Here is a 23,537-nt window from a genome sequence, read left to right on the forward strand (position 1 = left end):
GCTTTGAGAGCCAATCAAACTGCTAGCTGAACCAACAAAGTGTCATAGAATTGATAAGAAGTTTTTCATTTGCAAATGTAGATGTTATTCTTCCCACAAATTAACATGAGTAGCTTGCAAACATCCACCATAAACTATAACTTGAGTTACAATATCTTCCTAAAGTTTAAATTGAGCAAGCAACCCCCTAATCTCACTCAAACTTCGAAAAGCGCCTTACAATTCCATTTATCATCGAATTAAGAGCAATTTAATGAACCTGAGAAAGAGAAAAAGCTGAAGAGAGCTTTGGTTGTATCTTGTATCTTTTTTTTCTTTTTCTTTTTCTTTTTTGTAGGGGAGGGGAGGGGTTGATACATTGCTTCAATAATCTGCTCCTACTTTGATGACAATTATAACAACAACTGGCTATTTGGAATTTTGAGTGATGTTAGGAGGTTGGTTGCTGAGTTCTAAATTTTAGGGAGGACAAATGAAACTCAAGATGATAGTTTAGTAATCATAGAAATTACACAAATAATACTAAAGTAAATTACTTTTCATTGAGTAGGGATGCCCATGACAAATCGATCAGAATCAGAGCCACTAATTCTAGCATGACTGTATACAACTTCTTTCACTTCTTGACAGTTTCCCTCAAAGAATGGGGAAAGATCGTCCATAACTGTTCCTATTAAAAATATATATAAGTTGGTTAGATATACCATAAAACATACCCTACAAGATGAGGTAAATCACCATCAACCCCCCCCCCCCCCAAAAAAAGAACATAATTAAGTCGTGTTTATAGAAACAAAATGAACAAATGGAGCTTTGTTCTAAACCTAAGGACCAGTAAAAACAAATTGGAGATATTGCATGCTATCAAGAAGCTTTGCAACCTGATCATCCATCAAAATTATTGAGTAAACCAATTTCGAGATGTGAAGCTCTTTCTGCCAAAAAACCAAGAGAACCACCTTGAATATCCCAACCCATTATAATATCTGGGTCAGATGAGCAGACAATCTTCATAAATTGACTACACAAGTACTTCTCAGAGAAAACCATCATCTTGTAGCCAGATATTCCATCTAGAATCCTGTAAATATATGACGATTATGAAAAGTGATTAAAAATAGTGATCTTCCATAAAAAGAAAATAATGAATGCATAAAACAATGTTTATGACAAAGGCCACAAAGTAGTCCAAACCAACTGTAACATTCCAGGAGGCAGCAACATACATAATCAGGTGCAAATCACAACATTTAAATCGGTCAATCCATTTTTATGTTGTAAAATGTTATGATATAAGGAAAAAAGTGTAAAAATAGCCCAACAAAATTTAACTGACAAGGTAATTTCCAGATGATCTAATTGGTCAAAATAAATAAAAACCAAAAGCGACCAACTAGTAAAAATCACAAGCATACACACACATGGTACGATGAATGTTGAGGAACATTCAAGCAGGGTGAGTGATACATTAGAAAATAACATTAGCTGTATGGTTTCCCCTCATTCTTATTTATTGCTCACTTTTCCCCTCCTTTTACAAATAGTTAATACTTTTACTAGGCCAAGGAAAAAAGAATTAAAAAGAGAGGAAGGAAAATAGATCTTCATCAAAAGGAATAGGAGGGAAGATACCAGGCAGTAGATGTTTTCTTCTTTCCCAATAATTCTGTCCATTGCAATTAAACATGAAGACACCAACACCCATCCAACTTTTACCAAAATTTAGGGAAACATTTTATTTTTTTCAGGGTCATGAGTATGGGTATTACCCCTTAGTGGCCATGTGACATTCACATGGTCACCTCCCATTCTTAATTTGACTTGAGGGTAACGAAATAAAAGTCACTATTTGCACCAAAGTCAGTTTATGGGTAAAAATGAATGAAAAATTAGTTAAGTGGACTTTACTTCAATTGTATTTAATTTTTAATTGGTAAGTTACTTATACACTATGTTGTAAACTCACGATGTCACCTTTCACCCATCTTACATGAGAAGGGAGTGCCATTGAGCTAGAGTTCACTGGCACTAGTGAAAGGTCAAAAGCCATAGATAAATGCATTTTAATTAAAAGATTTAGTTATTCCATTCTCTTACATTCACATTTCCAGCACATATGAAGCATAGAACATATTAGTTAATTTTTCACTTCCAGATCCATCAACAATTGCCCGCATTACAAAAAATTTAGAACATCAACTCACTCACCACAAAACAAGCAGTGGAAGGAAAAATTACATGAAATCCTGATTTGATTATCATCAACCATACCTTTAAAAGCTTCAATTTTACTACACAAAAGCACATAAACTTTAGGAATGGAATCCTTATCATTTTGGCATTGATGGCATCAAATCAAGGAATAGGTTTGAGATCTCCTCTAGATTTTGCTTGAGCCTATTTCCATTATAAGATTGTAAGAGATAATTTATAGACAGATCATTTGATCCAAGAGCAATGACAAGCAGAAAAAATTTATAATTATGCAGTTCTAGAAAGCAACAAAAGTGGGAGGAAATTATTCTTAATCATATGAATGAGCACTAATTTTCTTCTACAATATAAGTCTCAGTATACCAAGACATACCACAATGGATTTATAATCCAATACATTTCCCAAGGAAAGAGAAAGACCATGAATAATTTTTTAAATAGGCATTGAAAATTTCCTTACTCCGGTGATACACATAAGTGAAAAAAAAGAAAAAGAAACTAATACATTAATATTTGACAATGCATAATTTGATAAGAAACTACTGGTTTAAACTTATAGGAAGTGAATTCATCACCAAACAACTTCAAAAGGAAGGAAATGTTCAATCATATTCCTAGAAAAGACCAAGAGGCCAAAGCTTTTCTCTTTAACTCTCCCTGATCATGAAATACTATCAAGTTGATTTGACACTTGATGTTGGCAAAGGTAAGATGGTGCTATATTTTCATACCATAACTAAATTGATTCAGGATAATTTCAAATACTTATCGTCTGAATGACCAAATTTCCAAGTGCTAAGCATGAGAAAGTATGAATTCCCTACTTAAAAAGAACAGCCTTCAAATGCAAAGTATATCACAATTGTATTGTATCACAATTATATCAGCAATATAGAAGAGTATTTTGAATAATCATGAAAAACTTTAAGCATGCAAACCCATGGGAATGTTCTAAAAAAAAAAAAAAACCAGGGGAATTTAGGTTTGAGATAACATAAATTTTGAAAATAATTTAGAAAAGCACATCTAGTTTTGCAAAAAAAAAAAAAAAAAGTCTGATACCTCTATACTTAACAGTGTCAATTGTTGTCCACCACCAATGCTTGCAGGGTCCTGAAATCTGAGCATTAGAGTGTGATTTTTCTCTTGCAATACCTCCTCCACACTGCATTATCGTTGTCATCCCATCACCAAATGCACTCTTTTCTGCATTAAGGTTTTTGGGGTTTTCATGATACAAATGCTCCAAAATAGGATTCGCACAAGATCCAGAACTAGATTCGGGCATATCCTTCTTGGAATCATTAGGGAAAAAGCTTTGTGTCTTCTCACAATTATCAGGCAAAGAACTTTGTGAATCAATCAAACTTCTAGCTGAACCAACAAAGTGTCACAGAATAGATAAGAAGTTTCTCATTTGCAAATGCAGAAGTAATGCTTCCCATAAAAGAACATGGGTAGCTTGCAAACATTCACCCTAAAGTTACAATATCTTCCTAAAGTTTAGAACTAAGCAAGCAATCCCCTACTCTCACCCAAACTTCGGAAAGTGCCTTATCATTCCAATAATCATTGAATTAATAGCAAATCAATGAACCCAAAGGAGAAACAAAAGCTGAAGGGTGAAGAGATCTTTGGTTGTATCTTCTTCATTTTTCTTACCCCAGGGGGGTTGCACTGTACAATAATTTGCTCCTACTTTGATGGAAATTAGAACATAAACTGGCTATTTGGACTTTTGAGTGATGTCAAGATGTTGGTTGCTCAATTCTAGACTTTATGGGCGACATATGAAACTCAAAAGATAGTTTAGAAATCATATAAATCACACAAATAATACTACCTTCAAAAGCTATGGCTTCACTGATGCTACATTGTTACCTCGAGAAGCATCTGAAAATCCAAAACCAAAAGGTTAAATCATTGGAAATTTTTAAAAATAAATAATAGGAAGCAAATACAATTAATTAATGTCTTAAACAGAATTTTTTTTTAAATTAATTAATTTACTAGTTCTAGATAACCTTTGCCATCACAGGATAGCCATCTGTATACAAGAGATAATACTGGTGTTAAGAGGTACAAGTAAGAGCCATCATTTTGACAGTGAGTAAGGTTGCCCTAGACAAATTGATCAGAATCAGAGCCACTAATTCTAGTGTGATTGTCCATAACTTTCGCTTCTTTGGACAGTTACCCTCAAAGACAGGGAGAATATCATCAAAAATTGTCCCTAATAAGAAAAAGATACAAGTCGGTCAGACATATTATAAAAAATGCACTACAAATGAGATCAATCACCACCAAAACAACACCCCCCTCCCCCCCGGCAAGATTCTCAAAAGATTTATCAGGTACCCACCCCAAAGATGGTTCATCTTTATGGCCACTTCCATACATGGAACAATCTGCACCAGACACTTCACATTCAACCACACCTGTTTGCAAACAACTTGAAGCAACATCTATTTGCTAAAATCTCTCCATAGCCATGGGAGTCACATCAAAATCAGATTTTTTAACATTGTAAATTTGAGAATGGCCCATGGAAGCTGCAGAATTAGTAGTCATATGCTACTTTAAGCTTATAAGCCTCATGGAAATTTTTTTGTTGGCCTGCATGAGATTTCTTCAAATTGAAGGACTCAATATAGAACATATGTATCTAGACTTTTCATAGAACTATCTCCACAATTTCTTGCCTCAATGCCAGTCAAAAAACTTGTACCTACAGGATCTTTAGTTTCAAGAACACATGCATCAATTATGTGGAGACCAACAGGCTCTAAATCATTCTTCTCCTTTTGCATCATGGAAAATGGAAATGAACTTCATTTAGATTCCTTTATTTTGTGCTTAATGGTGAGCCTAGCACCAAAATCATGGGACAACTGGAACTCTGAAGACTCTTCAAATTCATTCTCTATTTCTGTTTTGGATGAATTTCCTGTTCATCCAGCACAAGCAATTGAGAATAGATCATCCACGGAGCAATCTACTTGTGGAATTAACTCTCTAATGAACAAATAGAAGAATGATTCTGATCAGAGCAATGAGAAGCTCTCTCCTTTAGGCCCTCAAATTCAATCAAGTCATCAATTGAATCAAGAATGTCTTGACACTCCTTCTGAGACTTGCTCTCATAATCCATATTAGCCTTCTCCAGTACCTTATCAATTGTTTTTGCAAGCAACAAAGGACTCAGAGCAGTCTCATGTGTAAGTTCATCATTGGAATTTATATCTTTAGTAGCCTGAGAGGTGGCTAGCCATCGTAGAAGACTGAGGGCTTCCTTATCTGCAACCTGAATAAAACACATGGATTTTAAGAACGCATAAGTGATGTCTAGTAAACTTTGTACACCACTTCACCAATCAAACAAACACCATTGAGGTACAATTACATGAGTTCTAAATATCTTAGTCTGAGAGAGAGAGAGAGAGAGAGAGAGAGAGAGAGAGAGAGAGGTTTATGAAAACTCTTACAAGAAACTAAAAGGCAGTCAAGACAATATTGCAGCTTCCATTTCCAATACCATAAAATAGCAAAGGACCTTATCATGTCACATGGTCAAAAGAAAAGTTATGCTTAAAAGTGAAAAGGCCCAAAATCGAACAGGATAAACACGCAACCTCACGAGGCATTACCTTTAGATCTAATGTTTCAATAATTGCAGATGACAGCATTTCATCAATTGACAATGTTTTAATACTTGTATCCCTCCCTTCAATGAGTATTGGACCATCTTCTTCACATGTTGAAACTTGTGGTCACAAAGATCCAATTATTTCTTTTTCTTTAGCATTCTCCAAAGGTTCTCCACCTATATTGTTAGGGTTAACATGTCCAAGGACAACCAAATTTCCCTCATCAGTTGACGATATCATTGACTGCTTTAACTTTACATTTTTCTCAAATTGAGTCAGAGTCAAAGTGTTTTCTGCTTCACCACACAATTCAATAAGTTTGTTCTCAAATTCAAGACCTAGTGAGAGAGTTTTAAAAACATATTGTGGAGGTGGTTTGCAAAGATCAGGAGGCATTATCACCTCATGCAGTCCAGTCCTTCATGCCCCTAGAACACCAAGGAGAAATTCATCAAATGACTGAACAGTATAAAATGTCAACAAACTCTTAAAAAGCAGGAAATGGATATGACTAAAACTGACCTCCGATATTAGTACAAGTGACTGAACCATTTTCATTTCTGAATTTGTGAGAGGGATGAATAATTTTTAAACAGCTGATTATGAAAGTCTGCAAAACCCAAAAGATCAATTCTCACATTAACCTATGAAGAGAATCTTAAAAAACTTATGTCACATAACTGCAAAGTCAAACAAATAGTCTATGGAAGCCTCCCCCTCAAGTTCAAAGACACTTTGACGTTTATTGCAATAAATATCATGATGTGAGGAAGCCTTAAATTCACTAGGAAATTAACATATCCAATCAGCTGGAATTGTCGACAATATCCAAATTGGTGAACTTAAAGATGCATCACAACTTGGGTCTGCCTAATGGTAAATTCACACATCATTGATGGTTATCACATAATTATGAGCATCAAACAAATATTTACAACCATCCCAAAAACATTTGGCATAGACATGAGAGGAAAAGATAACCTAGAAATCAGTAGGCATGCAAGTCAACTTATCCATATGATGTTTATGCGGACTAATATGATCAGATTTTCTTGGCGAGAAAGTGTCTGCTATTGGATGACAGAACTTCATCTTTGATAAATGCAGCCAATTTCCTGCCAACATTACTCTACTCCATCTAACCTAGCAATAACAGTAAGAGTAAGTATAATCTTAAAAACAAAAAGGTAAAAATACAATTAAATTAAATTTTGTAATATAGGTCCATTAAAGTTCTCATTTTAGTCCTATTATCCATTGTGTCTTGAAAAAGCTGATAACTTTTAAAATGAAACCATTTCATGTTTGAAGCATTAGAAAATGAGTTACAACAACATTGTTTTAGAAAAATTAACAGTGGTCTTTTATTCACAATGTACAGAAGAACTAAAATGACAGTTTTTTAAAAGTTGAGAAACTAAAATAACAAAATTTCTACTTGGTAATTGTATTTTTGCCCAAAAAAATGTATATTAATAATATGTATTTAGAACCTACAATGAAATCAAAATCAATATATCATATTCTAAGAAGCCAAAATTGTGAAATGAGTTTCAGTTCCTTTTGTGAATTCTATTCCGAATAATAAACATTTAAAAAAATTACAAAAAGAAGAAGAATTATATGGCGTCGTTTGAGAGGGATAGTAGAGTACCTTGGAAGGTGCTATAAGAGATATCAAGGGCACGGATAGGCAGGGCCATGAAGTGGTTGATGGTGACGATCCATATTATTACACACATAGATACAATTATTAAAATCACTACAAATCTAGAGTAACTGCCTCTACTTGTCTTCATCTTCAACTGCGTAAGTGCACTCCAAAATTTCTCACAAACCAAACTGTCCTTCTTGAGGTGGTGAAATACCCAATAACTAGTCCAATTATCAATCCACAAGCATATCCTATCACAACCACTTTCCAATCAAATCCTTCTACTATTGATGATTCTTGGCTTGTTTCACAAGTTGGTGTCTCATTGTTTCCACATTTCTTTGACAATGGAGAGCCACACAATCCCGAGTTTCCCTCAAAAGAGGAATTTTCAAATGTCCAAAATTGTCCACCTTGTGGAATTGGACCAACAAGTTGATTTTGAGACAAGTTTAAATATTCAAGAAATGTGAGACTTATTAGCTGTTGAGGAATTTTACCTGAGAGCTTGTTTTGAGAAAGATCCAAAGATTCAAGTGCGGTTAGATTCCCTAATGATGACGGGACACGGTCCATGAAGCTATTGCTTGATAAATTGAGTACAATTAGTCCCTTTAGGTTTCCCACACTATTTGGAATTTCTCCATCAAACCTATTATTGGAGAGATCAATAGCTGTGAAGATGGTCAAGATCTTTTCCAAAAATATTTCTAACCCCTTATTCACTACTGTCATTGAGTCTTCATAATAATTTGATTGACTTCCCATGTATTCTGGTTGTGATTTATCTTTAGCAGGAACCATTTGCATTGCATTCCAAGTTCTAAAGTATTCTGATGGTAGGCTACCAGAGAAATTGTTGTGAGAGAGGTCAATGACATGCAACTCGGAAAAGCCAAACCCGGTATGAGGGGCCCATATAGGACCATGGAATCCATTTGCTCGCAAGACAAGAATTCGTAACTCTGGCAAAGACTGCAACCAGAAGGGGAACGCCTCACTAATGTTGTTATTTCCTAGATTTAGGACCTCTAGCCTTTGACATTGCACTAATGACCGTGGAATCTTCCCCTGTATTTGGTTGTGACTGAAATCCAATGTCATCAACATACATCCTTTTATGAATGTTTTAGGCATGCTTCCTTGAAAGCAATTGTTCCTCATATTCAATGCTAAAAGAAAGTTGCTGAAGTGACCTAAACAGTGTGGAATGTGACCATTCAACCGATTGTTAGATATATCAAGGACTCGGAGGGAATTCATGTTGCAAATCATTCGAGGGATTTTTCCGGTTAGATTATTGTTTGAGGCAAAAAAATATGATGTAGACAATGGGGGAATTGGGAGTGGCCCTTGTAACATGTTGGATCGTAAATCTAAATATTCAATAAATTTCCAAGGAAGAACTTTTAGCGGTTGTTCGAAACCGCTGAGAAGGTTAAAAGAAAGATTCAGGTATTGTAGTGTCCCTTTTCCAACATTACAAAACCATTTAGGTATTTTACCTTCAATGTTGTTGTTGGAAAGGTCTAATGTACTCAATTCATTTTGGGCTTTTAGGAAATCAGGGAATTCACGCAAATTGCAAGAAGACAACTACAAATATGAAAATTTGGGGTGGGTTGAATTGATATTTTCTTTTGAAACCGACAGATTGTTACCTGAAAGATCGAGATATTGAAGCTCTTTAACCTGGAAGAATATGTTCAACTCCATCTTGTCCTTTAGGTTGATCGAAGAAAGATATAGCTCTCGTAGCTTAGTGAAATTGGAAATTGACCTTGGAACCGGTCCATCCAATTTGTTTCCACCCAATGCCAAGGCATATAATTGTGATGAAGAGATATTTTGGAATTGGAGAGGGCCAGTAAGCTGATTTTGATCTAGATATAGTATAGACAATGAAGGCATTGTATACAAAACCAAGGGGATAGCCCCTGTGAGTGAGTTTTGATACAAGTCAAGTAAAGACAAATTAGTAAGTCTACTTATTTCTGATGGGATTGACCCTTTCAATTGATTTCCTGATATTTCTAATCTAATGAGTTTGGTAATATTTGTCAGTGAAACTGGGAACTTGCCTTCAAAATTGTTATATGAAAGGCGTAATTCTTCTAGTTGCGTAAGATTTCCCAGTAAAGATGGTACTTTCCCAGAGAAAAGGTTATAGCTAAGATCTAGAAAAGTGAGTTTTGCAAGATTTCCTAATGTGGATGGAAGCTGACTAGAGAAAAGGCTATTGCGAAGATCTAAAGAAGGGAGTTTTGCAAGATTTCCTAATGTGGATGGAAGCTGACCATGAAAATTGCTCTCAAAGAGACGAAGATAAGCAAGCTGTGATAGGTTCCCAATAGAAGGGGGAATTTCCCCTGAAAATTTACTATAACCAAGATCCAAATAATTCAAAGAGTTGAGATTACCGATTGAATCGGGCAGTTTCCCAAAAAAATTTGTAGAGCCAAGATCCAAATGGCTTAAGGATTTAAGGTTGCCGATTGAATTGGGCAATTCCCCAGAAAAATTTGCCCAAGAAAGATCCAAATGGCTCAAGGATTTAAGGTTGCCGATTGAATTGGGCAATTCCCCAAGAAAATTTGTTCTAGAAAGATCCAAATAGCTCAAGGATTTAAGGTTGCCGATTGAATTGGGCAATTCCCCAAAAAAATTGCCCCAGAAAGATCCAAATGGCTCAAGGATTCAAGGTTGCCGATTGAATTGGGTAATTCCCTGGAAAAATAGGTTTGAGAAAGATCCAAAAAGTTTAAGGACTTAAGGTTCCCAATTGCATCGAGCAATTCCCCAGAAAAATTCATGGAGGAAAGACCCAATTGCTTTAGGGAACTACCAGATCGAAAATTGGGAAGAAAAACAGTGAAATTGTTGTTACCTGACACATCAATGGCTTGTATCTTGGGCAGTAGGAAAATATCTGAGGGAAATTCGCCAAGCAAAATGCACCAAGACAGAGAAAGAGATGTCAAGGAAGACAAATTTGCGAGGGATTGAGGCAGTGACGATGAGATGTTCACATAGTCTAGATGAAGTTCTCTCAAATATGTCATGTTCTGGACAAGTGCTTCTAGATCATTTCTTCTGAGCTTCAAATATGTTTCATAAAAATCAGCACCAACAGAGTAATCAAAATAATTGAAAGAGAGATCAAGTGAAACCAAATTGGAGAGCCATGAAATTTCCGACGGGATTCGGCCATGTAAGAAGGAACGAGAGAGGTTAAGATGGGTCAACCTCACAAGTTGCCCAAACTCAGATGGGATTGTGGTGGAGGAAGAGAAGTTGTTGAGGGCAAGGTTGAGTTTTCGAAGATGACGCGACCTGAAGAGGCTGCTGTTAGACTTGAGAGGCCCACAAAGCCAGCTGTTGCTGAGGTCTAAGCCAATGACGTGGCCGTAGTGTGCATCGCATGTGACCCCATCCCAGGTGGAACAACAATCACCATCTGCCTTCCAAGACTTCGTCTTTGGATATGAACCATTATAGTAATCAAACGGTTCATATTCATCAGAATAAATTCTCTCAACAAATTCTTTCCTCAGTTGCAGCAAAGCAGAGCTCTGGTCTGGGAGGCAACGATGTTGAGAGGAAGTATTAGAAGTGGTTTGAGAATGTGAAGTGAAGAACAAACAAAAGGCAATAAGGAATAAGGGCAGGTATTGATTCATTTTCCACATGTTTTCAGCAGAGGAAGTAAATGGAAAATTGGGTGGCTTAAGTGTTATGGGCAGATAAAGAACTAATGATATGTGAGGATATTTATACACACAAAAAAAATTGAAAGGACTAAAGGTAATTGGATATTTATATTATTTTTTGTGGTCTAAATCGAATTGGATTTCAAGAGCTTTAAATATATTGGTTTAAAATGTTTGAAATAATTGAATCTATGAGTCATCAGTATTGACTGGAATTACTTTTCATACACGATTGTGATAACATATTAAAAAGTTCTTTATACTTAGAAGGCTTTAGATTAAAAAGTTCCTTTATGTAACCATAAAAATATGAGACGACAGATTATCAAAAAAATAATGAAGATGACAATCCTTTTTATAATCAGAAAAACAAATTCCCTCTAACATTTAATATTTAGTTGATTTTTTGTAACTAAATTCCTTCCTTTGTGTTACATTCCAGTTACTAAATTATAATTTTAAACTAATAAATTTTGATTTTTAAAAATTCTACTATCTATATAGCCTTTTGATCTCAATTTTTGCTTGTTAGCTTCTTGCAATCCGACTATGATTTTAAATTATAATCTACATAAACAAACAAACAAAAATTTCATTCAATGGCCAGACTTTGTAATTTGGTTATAGTTCTCTTACTCAAATAAAATTATATCTTTTATCTCAAAAAAAAAAAAAAAAATCTTTCAATGGCATTCCAAATCAATACCCATGATTTCATGTAAAACCACATCTCAGAGTGGTTATTCTATCAAATAAGAAAAATTAAAGGAACTGTCTAATATCAAAGAGTCTGTAAAATAAGAAAATATAGAACACGTCAGGAATCATGATAGCTAGATTCTATTGACTTGACTAGCTTTTCTTCTACGTTTAAAATACAATAATGTCTCCTAACAAACAAGACAAAAATGTCTCCCGACAAACAAATATTATAAATTTATAAAGGATAACGTTAGCAAGGGCTTTTTAGGAAAATTGTTAATAGATTGTGCTTAGGCTAATTGTTAATAAACTAAATGAAAAAAGTTTTGACAAAATTTTTTTTACAAATATAAAAATCTGTCAATAAAATTAATTGGGCAAATCACAACTTACCTATAAATGATTTAGTTGAAATTTAAATTGTCTATCTATGATTTGAAATTTAACACTTTATCCGTCTGAGGTTTGATCGAAATTTAAGTTGCCTACCTGTAGTTTGAAATTCCATGATATAAGTGTTCTGTTGAATATATATATATATTATCTTAATTGATCTAGTATTTTTATGTATTTTTCTGTTTTTGGAAGAGAGAGACATAAAAGTAGAGCACAATTATATGTTTAGCCTTGTTTTTAATAGAGTTATGGAAATTTAATTAAGATAACCTCATGTGGATAAAGAGAAAAATTTCATGTATAATTACATCATTTGTTGTGTCTATATACGTTGATTTGAACCTCATCTTTCACTTCTCTCGGTATAATTAATGGACCTAAGCATTACAAATGCCAAATATATTTTCTCAAAAGGCTTAAGAATGGTTGTTTTTATTTAAAAGTAATTTTAGCGGTGGCATTTTTTGATTGTTGAGGCGATAAAATATCCTATCAAAAAACTCTTTCCTCGTAACTCTACAAATTTAGTAATTGAAGGGGTTTGCAATATTTACATATTACTAATATTAATAAGTATTCTCGGTGTAATGGACCTAAGCATTACAAATGCCAAATATATATATTCTCAAAAGGATTAAGAATTGTTGTTTTTATTTAAAAGTAATTTTAGCGGTGGCATTTTTTGATTGTTGAGGTGACAAAATATCCTATCAAAAACCTCTTTCCTCGTAACTCTACAAATTTAGTAATTGAAGGGGTTTGCAATAGTTACATATTAGAGTCAGGAATTTTTTTTTGCATTAAAATTTTGAAAGCCATACTTCTTCAATCATCTATTTCAAATATGATTTTTATTTTGTCAAGTGTTTTATACTTTTATAGCTCATTTAGCACTTTTATGTAAGTTTTAATTTTGTAGTTCGCTCACTTTGTCATGATTTTTTTCCAATAAGAAGTCTTAAAATTTAAAAGCCATACTTTTAAACACAATTATCTGTTGAAAATAGGTTTTTTTTTTTTGGATTGCCAAGAGTTTTATAACTCAATTGACACTTCTTTGCATTACAAAACTCTTTGCCAGTTTTTCTTTGCATTACAGGTTGCTCACTTTTTCAAGATCATATTAGAGCATAATCCTTTCAAATCTGGTTCTAAGGTATTTTAAGGATTTCAAATTAATCTGCATATTATTATAAGATACATTACAAAAGCATGTAATAAAGAAATATTTTAGAAAAGGCAAACAATTAGCAAAAGAAATTAATAGAAGGACAAAATTTAGGTATAAAATTAGTTATAGTCTAAGGTTACAACCTTACTCAATATCATTAACATTACTACATATTTTGAAAATCTAATTGTTAGATTGCATGTTCTTTACACTGTTAATACACATGTCAAATTTTGTGTTAATCAAATATTATTTACTATAAGATCTAAAAGATTATATTTTTATGCATAATTTTAAACTACAAAAACTTGCAATTTAAACAATTTATTGATGATATAGTTATTGATCTTTAATTTTCTAAAAATTTTGCAAGCAATGGAGGATATAAGAAGAAAACGTAATCCAATAGTGGATTTGTCAAAATTCACCTCTAATAAAAAGATAATGAGTTAGGTTGTAGCCTTAGGCTACAACAAATTTTGTAGCTAGACTTTGTCCTTAATAGAATAGGAAGTTTCTTATTATTAGTCTTTTTCTAATCCCATCAGTAATTTCATTTAAAAGCAATAAATAGTGAGTGTAAGAAGATAATATTAACATGAGAATTAATCTCCTCTTCCCCTCTCCCTTAGGACCAAAACTTACTTATCTAAAAATATTGGAATCCATAGTAAAGTGTGTGTAATAAGTAGATAATATTGGAAGTAATATGAACAACACCACACAAAAATAATGCAGTTTTTTGGTCATCATCTATAGGTAAAATCAGTCAAATGCTATCTCTATCTAAAATTTTCAATGCCTTAATTTTGGCAGACAATATATTGACCATAATGGCTAACTTTTATAACAAAGTCTTCTTGACAAAAGTTGTAGAGATATAATGTGACCCCTATTAATCTTCAGGGAAACTTCTTCCCATTTCAATTGAACTTGCTAGCAAAAATATTAACAAATACAAAATAATAGAAGGGATTTTACTAACAGATGTCCTTAGAACACCTATTAATAAACTATTTTAGAAATGTTTAATGAAAAAATAAATAAAAACTGATATTTTTACCATTGTTTCAATTTCTCATAATTTTTTTTTTTTTAAATGGTTGATTAATGAATACTCTAAGAGAATCTGTTAGTGGGATCCTAATATAAGTTACCTATATTATGTTATGAATGCTAGGTTGACTAGCTTTTCTTCTACCTCTCAAGGACAATAATATGTCCTTATGGTCACTTTCAATCAATTGATTTAACTGTTGTGTTGACTAGCTTTTATAATCAAAGTCTCCTAGACAAAAGTGAAGAGGATGTAATTTTCTAACCCTAATTTTGGTTTCTTTGAAAAGTTGTCCACTAATTGTAAAACTTATAACACACTACGCATTACGTATGAAGATACTGGGGTATAGGTTCAAATCCTTTAGTAGATATCTATAAAAAAAAATGTTATAACCGTAATATTGAGAGATTAAACGATAATAAAAGATTAAAAAGGGCTTCAAGATTTATAGTTTCAAAAAATCAATGCCACCGTTCATCATACCTTCAATTACATGATGTTGGGAGATTTATGGACATTTATGCTGGGAGGTGCTCTAGGCTCCCTATGGTTGAATCTCGGCTTGAGTCTTATCTTTTAGGAGCTACTGAGACTATTTGGTTTAGCAGGGATGTTTTCCTTCCTTTGTTTTAACAGAGGATATATGTATCTCATTTGAATTGGATTGGGGCTTAAATTCAATCTCATGTTTAATTAGGATGAGTTTTAGTTCATTGTTGTGCGCCTTGTTGGTTTTAGCAGCTCTAGCTATTGGCTATGTGTCTACTGCTGCAGAGGGTTGTGTGATGTCTGTTTGATATAGGCTTCTAACTGATGTCTGTTTGTATTTCGTTGTACTGTTTGTTAGCTTGATATTGTTAGATTAAATGAATAAATTCACTATCTCCTAATAGCTTAACCTTTTAGGAGAATCAGTAATTAGAAACAAAAAATGTAAGCACAACACATCGACCTAACTTGATAAAGTCGAGTTGAAAAAACCTTCTATTCAACACAAACTGACCATGCACACCCCTACCCTCAAATTTTGTGAGTTAAAATAATTGATGTGTTTTATTTGCAACATAGTCATATTTCCGTCGGGATGTTAGAAACATTATTACAAAAATTTTACTAATTGTGATTGTTAACTTATTAGCATTACAAAGATCTATTTTAGCAATTTGGTACCCGTAATGCATAGTCATTATGTGATTCTTGACACCATAAAAATTGCAATGTTCATTATTTTTAACAGACTAATTGTAAAACATATAATACAATATGCATTACGTTAAAGGTATTGTGCTACGTACATTCAAATCCTACAATACTCCATGCACCACAATGAATATGTAGGTATAATCACGTTATCTACAATATCCCCAAGTTAGGCTCGGTTTGCTAATAAAAACAAATATTCAAGAAAATCAAGCACACACAAATAAACGTGTATATATATAAGCAAATTTACGTTAATCTCACTCCAACGAACAAAGAGCCAATAAAAATACAGAATAAAAAGCAGACAGTGGGTGCCAATTTGGAAGGACAAAGGAAATTGGATGTTTATCTTAATTTTTATTTTTATTTATTGTGGTTTGAAAATAATTGGATTTCAATTCAGGGACTGTCAATATATTATTTGGAATTGGAAGGAATGATATAATTTAATCGTAGGAGCTATCAGTAGTATTGACTTGAATTTCTTTCCATACACAGTTGTGAAGGTGTTCATCTGTTTCTTATTATATGGTGTCAAGTTATTGAATTGAAAGGGTTTTTTTTTAATGTTTTTTTTTTCCTACATATCGATTATTTTCAGATGTGTTTGTTCTCTATGTCTAAGGAGCTTGATTAAATTGAAGGTCTCAAATCTAGCTTTTGTTCTCCATGTCTGTCTATGTCTATGGAGCTTGATTAAATTGTAGTTGTACAGCTGACTTGAAAATGTGTTGATTGATTCTAAATTCTATAATGCCTTCTAGGGGCCAAAATGGGCAAATGCCATTTTCGCGCAAAAAAGACAGCATTATGTCCCATTTCTCAAACTAATTAAGGAAATGCCCCTCTTTTGAAATTTGATTTTTCTCAAAATCAAATTAAGCCCTATAGTGACATTTTAAGAAGCCTATAGTGGTGATCATGGAGCTCGAGTTACAAAACGCCGTTATAAGTCCTTAAAACGTCGCTATAGACTCCTTAAAACGTTACTATAGGGCTCTAATTTTTTTTTTTAACTCGATTTTGAAAAAATCAAGTTTCAAAAGAGGGGCATTTCCCTAATTAGTTTGGGAAAGGGGGCATTTGCCCTTTTTTTTTGCTTGAAATGGGTATTTGCCCATTTTCGCCGTCTTCTAGGTGAGCAAAAAACCACTCATTATTCATTTCTTAATGAGAATTAGAAAAGAAAAAAAAAAAATTCTCTCTCAAACTCTAATACGTGGCATTCTAATGCCCATGGTTCCATTTCAACACCACATCTCAACTTGGTTTTCCTACTAAATTAAAAAAAAAAAGAAAAAAAGAACTCTACATCATATTAATATGTAAGACTAATTATCAAAGAGAGCGTAAAATAAGAAAATATAAATCATGTTACGATTGCTAAGTGGTGTTGAATTGACTAGCTTTTCTTGTACGTCTCACTAACAAACACTTATAATAAATTGATGAAAATGTGATGTTTACTAGATTTTATACTAAAATCTGCTTGACAAGAGTTAAGAGGAGGTATTTCTAGCCCTAATTTCTTTCTTCGACAAGTTGTTCACCCATCAATTCTCATCACCCTCGTCTAGCCTCATTCATATCCTTCAATGATGTTATATCTCTAACAAATGGCGTCCTTCCCAAGCAATGGGAGATTCTTTTACTATCTTGAAGTAATGGCCAACAAGGACAATTTTGTTGTATGTATTGAATTACAGAAAAAAAAAAAAAGTTCCTAGTGCAATGACATTTTTTTATGGCATTTTATATCTATGGTTTGAATTCCACCTCTCCTCTCCCACGCTATTTACCATAAAAAATAATAAATAAATGAAACAGATGTAATATGAAAAAAAGTAAAAAACAAGTAAACCAATATACACCCATTGTTTTTTGCCAACAAGTTTACTAGAAAATACTAAAAGTAAGCAGTATGTATTATAATTTGAAATTTTTTTTGTTACTACTATTTTATCATTCAAAAGCTATCTAGAATTTTCAGTGCCTTAATAATTTTGGCAGACAATAAATATTGACAAGCCTTTTGTAAGGCCTTCTTAACAAAAGTTTTGAAGATGATGTAACTCTGCATCATTTTCATGGTAAGATCCTCCCCAATCAATCTTCTTCCTCTCTCTTGTTCTTATCCATACTTCCCATGACAAGCTTCTTTTCCTTTTTCTTTATTAGGGAATCTTTTGCTACCTTGGCATTTGGAAGGAGGGACTAATGAATTTGTCACCTTGAAGTGTAGGTGACCTAAAATTGACTTAGGCCTTTTTTATTTGATAAACTCCGATACCAATTTCCAAATTCTTGTTAGCATATAACTGCAAGAGAATTAGGACATTAGATATGGTCCCATGTATTCTATAAGAGGACCTTTCCTAATTCTTGCTAGAAAATAATTAGTGCAAGAGAGGACTATTCAAACGAAGATGGTTCCTCATATTGTATAGGTTGACCTAGTCGTGAATCATTGAACATCGTTGTATTTGCAATTGGACATATGGGACAATGCGAAATTTGTTACCACATTAAAGGTCATTATCATTTGGCCAATCGAAGTAATGAATGTAGACTTCTTTATTTTATTTTATTTAATAATTTGATAGTTAAAAGAACCAAAGAGGAGAGATTTGCACTCTGGTTATAGGAGGACCTTGACAATGAAGGTTGGCATTAAGAATATCAAATAAGATGTTTTTACAAAAGAGTAAAACAATCTCCTTTTTATTCAAAGTGAGATTAGTGGTAAATATTTTGGTAGGTGACAAAATACAAATATCATATCAGAAAACCCTTCTAGTAATGAACTTGCAAATTTAATAATTAAAGGAGACTGTTGTAGTTAGAATCGAGATTTTTTTGCACTAATGAAGCCTAAAAATTGTAGAGCCATACTTTTACACTCAATTATCATTTCAAGTAAGTTCTACTTTGGCAACTTGCTCACTTTGTTAAGATCATATTAGTGAGCGGCTAAATTTTTTGGAAATAGTATGTTTTATAATAAAACCATCTTTATGATTTTTAGTTTCGAACAATTCCGCCTCTTATGGTTTTCCAAGGCAGCATATTGATTTAGGAAATGGTTTTCTTTATATCCAAATAAAGTACTCCATACACCATAATTATTACTTAAATCACCTTTATCTACTAAAATCCCATCTAGAGCAGGTTTCTCCACACAACACAACACAAAATGTTGAGGAACATCATAGATAGGCTATTATTTACGAAAATCTCAATTCAGAAATAATAGAAAGAAAGAGTCAAATTCTATCTCTATCTATAATTATCAGTGCCTTAATCTTGATAGATAATGTATTGACTTAAAGACATATTAACTAGCTAGCTTTTCTGCAAGTCCTCTTGACAAAAGTTTTTGTGAATGTAATGAAACCTCCACTCAATTTTCATCCTCCCTCTCAGCCTTATTTGCATACATTCAATGACAAGCTCTTTTCTCTTCAGGAGATTCTTCCCTGTCATAATTGGTCACCCTGAATGAACTGAAATTTGTTAAGTATAGGAGATTCTTCCATGTCTAAATTTTCTTGCAAGTGACCACAATAATATAAATAGTACAGCCCTTTACAATAGTGTGAGGAGGAGAAAAAGAAAAGAAAATATGCTAATGATGTGGTGCAAAAAGATCTTTGTAAAATTTATTGCAAAACTTCCATTATTATTATATATAGTACAAATAGATATGCATAAACATTGTTTTTTTTTTATTCATTGATTTTTTTTGGTTTAATTATAAATATATGAATTAAAGTAAATGAATATGTAAAATATAAAGTTAAAAATGCCCAAGATGAATGTATAAAAATAAAAAACTAGAAAATGTGTAAAAGCGCCCAAGATGAATGTGTAAAAAAGAAAAAAGAAAAATAATGATTATGTAACTAATGGCATGGCGGATGAAGTGGCAAAACATGAATATAATAATAATAAATGTTACAGTTCGGCTTATATATATATATATATATATATATATATATATACATATATAGATAAAAGCATTTACCAGTTAAAAAATTGAAAATGTGTTAATTGTTTCTAAATTCTATATAATGCCCTCTAGGTGAGCAAAAAAACCACTCACTATCCATTTCTTTTAATGAGAATTAGAAAAAAGAAAAAAGAAAATTCTCTCTCAAACTCTAATACGTGGCATTCCAATGCCCATGGTTCCATGTCAAAACCACATCTCATCTTGGTTTTCCTACTAAATTTTTTAAAAAAAAAAAAAAAAAAACTCTACATCATATTATGCCGTGTGATACAAGGACTAATTATCAAAGAGAGCGTAAAATAAGAAAATATAAATCATGTTATGAACTTATGATAGCTAGGTGTTGAATTGACTAGCTTTTTTTGTACGTCTCACTAACAAACACTTATAATAAATTGATGAAAATGTCATGCTTACTAGATTTTATACTAAAAGCTTTTTGACCAAAGTGAAGAGGAAGTATTTCTAGCCCTAATTTATTTTCTTTGACAAGTTTTTCACCCATCAATTCTCATCCCCCTCGTCTAGCCTCATTCATATCCTTCAATGATGTTATATCTCTAAAATGGCGTCCTTCCCAAGCAATGGGTGATTCTTTTACTATCTTGATGGAATGGCCAGCAAGGACAATTTGTTGCATTTATTGAATTTAAAAATAAAAAAAATCAAGTGTAATGGCATTTTTTACGGCATTTTATATCTATGGTTTGAATTCTACCTATCTTCTCCCACATTGTTTACCTTTTATATATATATATATATATATATATATATATATATATATATATATATATATATAACAGATGTAATATGAGAAAACGAGTAAGCTAATATACACCTATTGTTTTTTGCCAACAAGTTTACTAGAAAATACAAAAAGTAAGCATTAATTATTATAATTTGAATTTTTTTTTGTTACTACTATTTTATTATTCTAAAGCTATCCCTGTCTAGAATTTTCAATACCTTAATAATCTTGGCAGACAATATATTAACTAGCTTTTTGTAAAGCCGCCCTGATAAAAGTTTTGAGGATGATGTAACTCTGCTTTATTTTCATGGTAACATCCTCCCCAATCAATCTTCTTCCTCTCTCTTGTTCTTATTCATACTTCCATAGACCATACTTCCCATGACAAGCTCCTTTTCCTTTTCTCTATAAGGAGAATCTTTTGCTATCTTGGCATTTGGAGGGACTAAATTGACTGGGCTTGAATTTGTCACCTTGAAGTGTAGGAGACGGAAAATTGACTTAGGCCTTCTATTTGATAAACTCCCATAAAAATTTCCAAATTCTTATCTATATATATATTAATATCCAAAACTCAGAGAAAATCCAATTAGATTTTAATTGGATTCTCAATTTTACGTCATGTGTTCTATTTAATTTTTAATTTTGCACCAAGTGAATTATTGAGTGTAAAAAAAGAAGAGTTCAAATCCAATTAGATACTAAATTTGATTTCAATTGGAGTCCAATTTTCTGCCACTTGTCCATTTAAATTTTAAATTTGCAAGTGATTTATTGGATGCAAAACCGAAGAGTCTAAAACCAATTAAATTCTAAATCATATATATATATATATATATATATATATATATATATATATATAAAATAAGAAACCATTACATATTTTAGAAATGTATAGTTTTAAAAAAGTATAAACTAATTCTATGTATAATTTGAGTATCTTCTAAAAAAAATAGTATAATTTGAATCGTATAATTTTGATTATTTTTAATTGTATCCGTGTATATACATGAGGCTACAAACTAGTTAGCAAATAACTATAAGAGAATCATGACATCAAACTGAGATGGTCCCTTGTCTTCTATAAGAGGACCTTTTCAAATTCTTTTATCAAATAATTAGTGCAAAGGAGGAATATTCAAACAAAGATGGTTCCTCATATTCTAAAGGACGACCTAGTCATGAATCAGTGAATGTCGTTGTATTTGCAATTAGACATTTGAGACAATGCAAAATTTGTTACCACATTAAGAGTCATTATCATTTGGTAAATCAAAGTAATGAATGTAGATTTTTATTTATTTATTTAATAATCTGATAGTTATTACAATCAGAAAGAAGGGATTTGAACTCTAGTTATAGGACCCTTGACAATGAAGATAGGCATTAGGAACATAAAATAAAATGTATATACAAATGACTTAAAGAATCTTGTTTTTATTCAAAGTGAGATTAGAGGTGAATATTTTTGTAGGTGAAGGATACCATATCAACAAACCCTTCTAGTAATGAATTTGCAAATTTAGTAATTAGAGGGGATTGTTGTAGTTAGAGTCGAGATTTTTTGCACTAATTAAGCCTAAAATTTTTAAAGCCATACTTTAACACTCAATAACCATTACAAGTACTTTGGCAATTTGCTCACTTTGTTAAGATCATATTAGAGAGCAGCAAATTTTTTTAGGAAATGGTATGTTTTATAATACGACCATCATTATGGTTTTTTGTTTCGAACAATTCCATCTCTGGTGGTTTTCCAAGGCAACATGTTGATTTAGGAAATGATATGTTTTATTACTTAAATCACCTTATCTACCAAAATCCCATCTAGGGCAGGTTTCTCTACACACAACACAAAATGTTGAGGAACATCATATATAAGGTATTATTTACGAAAATCTCAATGCACCAATAATAGAAAGAATGCGTCAAATTCTATCTTTATCTACAATTTTCAGTGCCTTAATCTTGACAAATAATGTATTGACATCAAAGACCATATTAACTAGTTTTTCTGCAAGTCCTCTTGACAAAAGTTTTTGTGGATGGAATGAAACCCCCCCTCAATTTTCATCCTCCCTCTAAGCCTTATATCCATACATCCAATGAGAAGCTCTTTTCTCTTTAGGAGATTCTTCCCTATCCTTCTCAGTGACCCTGAATGAGTTGAAATTTGTCAAGTATAGGAGATGGAAAATTGAGTCATGGGTAATTATATTGGTAACCAATTTCCAAATTATTGATAGATCTAATTACGACAAGCAGATATTTCAATGGAAAATTGGCCCTCTCATTTAAAGAGAGGACCTAATCAAAACAATTTGGTACTAATTTGCAGAATAGTTTTAGTTCTAGTGGTACAAAATCATAGAAACTCAGAGAATGTAGAACTTGCTACGATATTAAGGTGCTTTAATGTTTCTGAGAGATAGAACATCCATTTTTTCACCACTATCCACAGCTAAATTGTAGTATCTATAGCAATTTCTATCATAGGATAGCTCATTCTATTAAATACATTCATATGCAGCTATTGAAAAAGTCACACTGTCTATCACAAGATTTAACCAATTTCAGAGTTTGGAGAGATGCAAAATTTATTTGGCCACAATATGAAAGAAGCCAATTCTTCACATGACCCTGACTTAGACCAATGACTAATTACTAATTAAATAAGCATACTTAGTTAAATGGATTGTTGATTTGTTTCACATGATTAATTAGCTAAAACCTCCACAACTGCACCAAAATGCTTGGGAGTGTAAATGCTCCCGGAGGAAAAACAAGCAAACTCGTGATGATCTTTGGATCAAATGCTCCAAATAATGGACTTGTATCCCTCCCTTCAGTGGGTTTTGGACTATCTTCCTTATCAAATATTGAAAGTAATGGTAGCGAAGATCCAGCTGTTTCTTTTTCTTTAGAATACTTCAAAGGTTCTCCATCTACGCTGTTGAGCCTTTTAGGTCCAGGCCCATATGGGCTCCATTAGTGTTTATTTGGCCCATGTTCTCAAG

At 32.6% G+C, this 23,537-nt stretch overlaps 1 long non-coding RNA gene and 1 pseudogene across 1 annotated transcript; both read right to left on the minus strand.

The window, feature by feature from the left end:
* Nucleotides 1-4,808: 4,808 nt before the first annotated feature.
* On the minus strand, nucleotides 4,809-6,018 carry LOC142626869 (uncharacterized). The gene is made up of 3 exons (XR_012842679.1): nucleotides 5,862-6,018; nucleotides 5,700-5,767; nucleotides 4,809-5,518 (listed from the first exon to the last, which is right to left on the minus strand). It is a non-coding gene; the product is annotated as an uncharacterized LOC142626869 (long non-coding RNA).
* A 975-nt stretch (nucleotides 6,019-6,993) lies between these two features.
* On the minus strand, nucleotides 6,994-11,212 carry LOC142626866 (receptor-like protein 7; annotated as a pseudogene).
* Between the last annotated feature and the right edge of the window lie 12,325 nt (nucleotides 11,213-23,537).

The sequence above is a fragment of the Castanea sativa genome, chromosome 3 (genome assembly GCF_040712315.1).
Source record: "Castanea sativa cultivar Marrone di Chiusa Pesio chromosome 3, ASM4071231v1".
Taxonomy (NCBI): domain Eukaryota; kingdom Viridiplantae; phylum Streptophyta; class Magnoliopsida; order Fagales; family Fagaceae; genus Castanea; species Castanea sativa.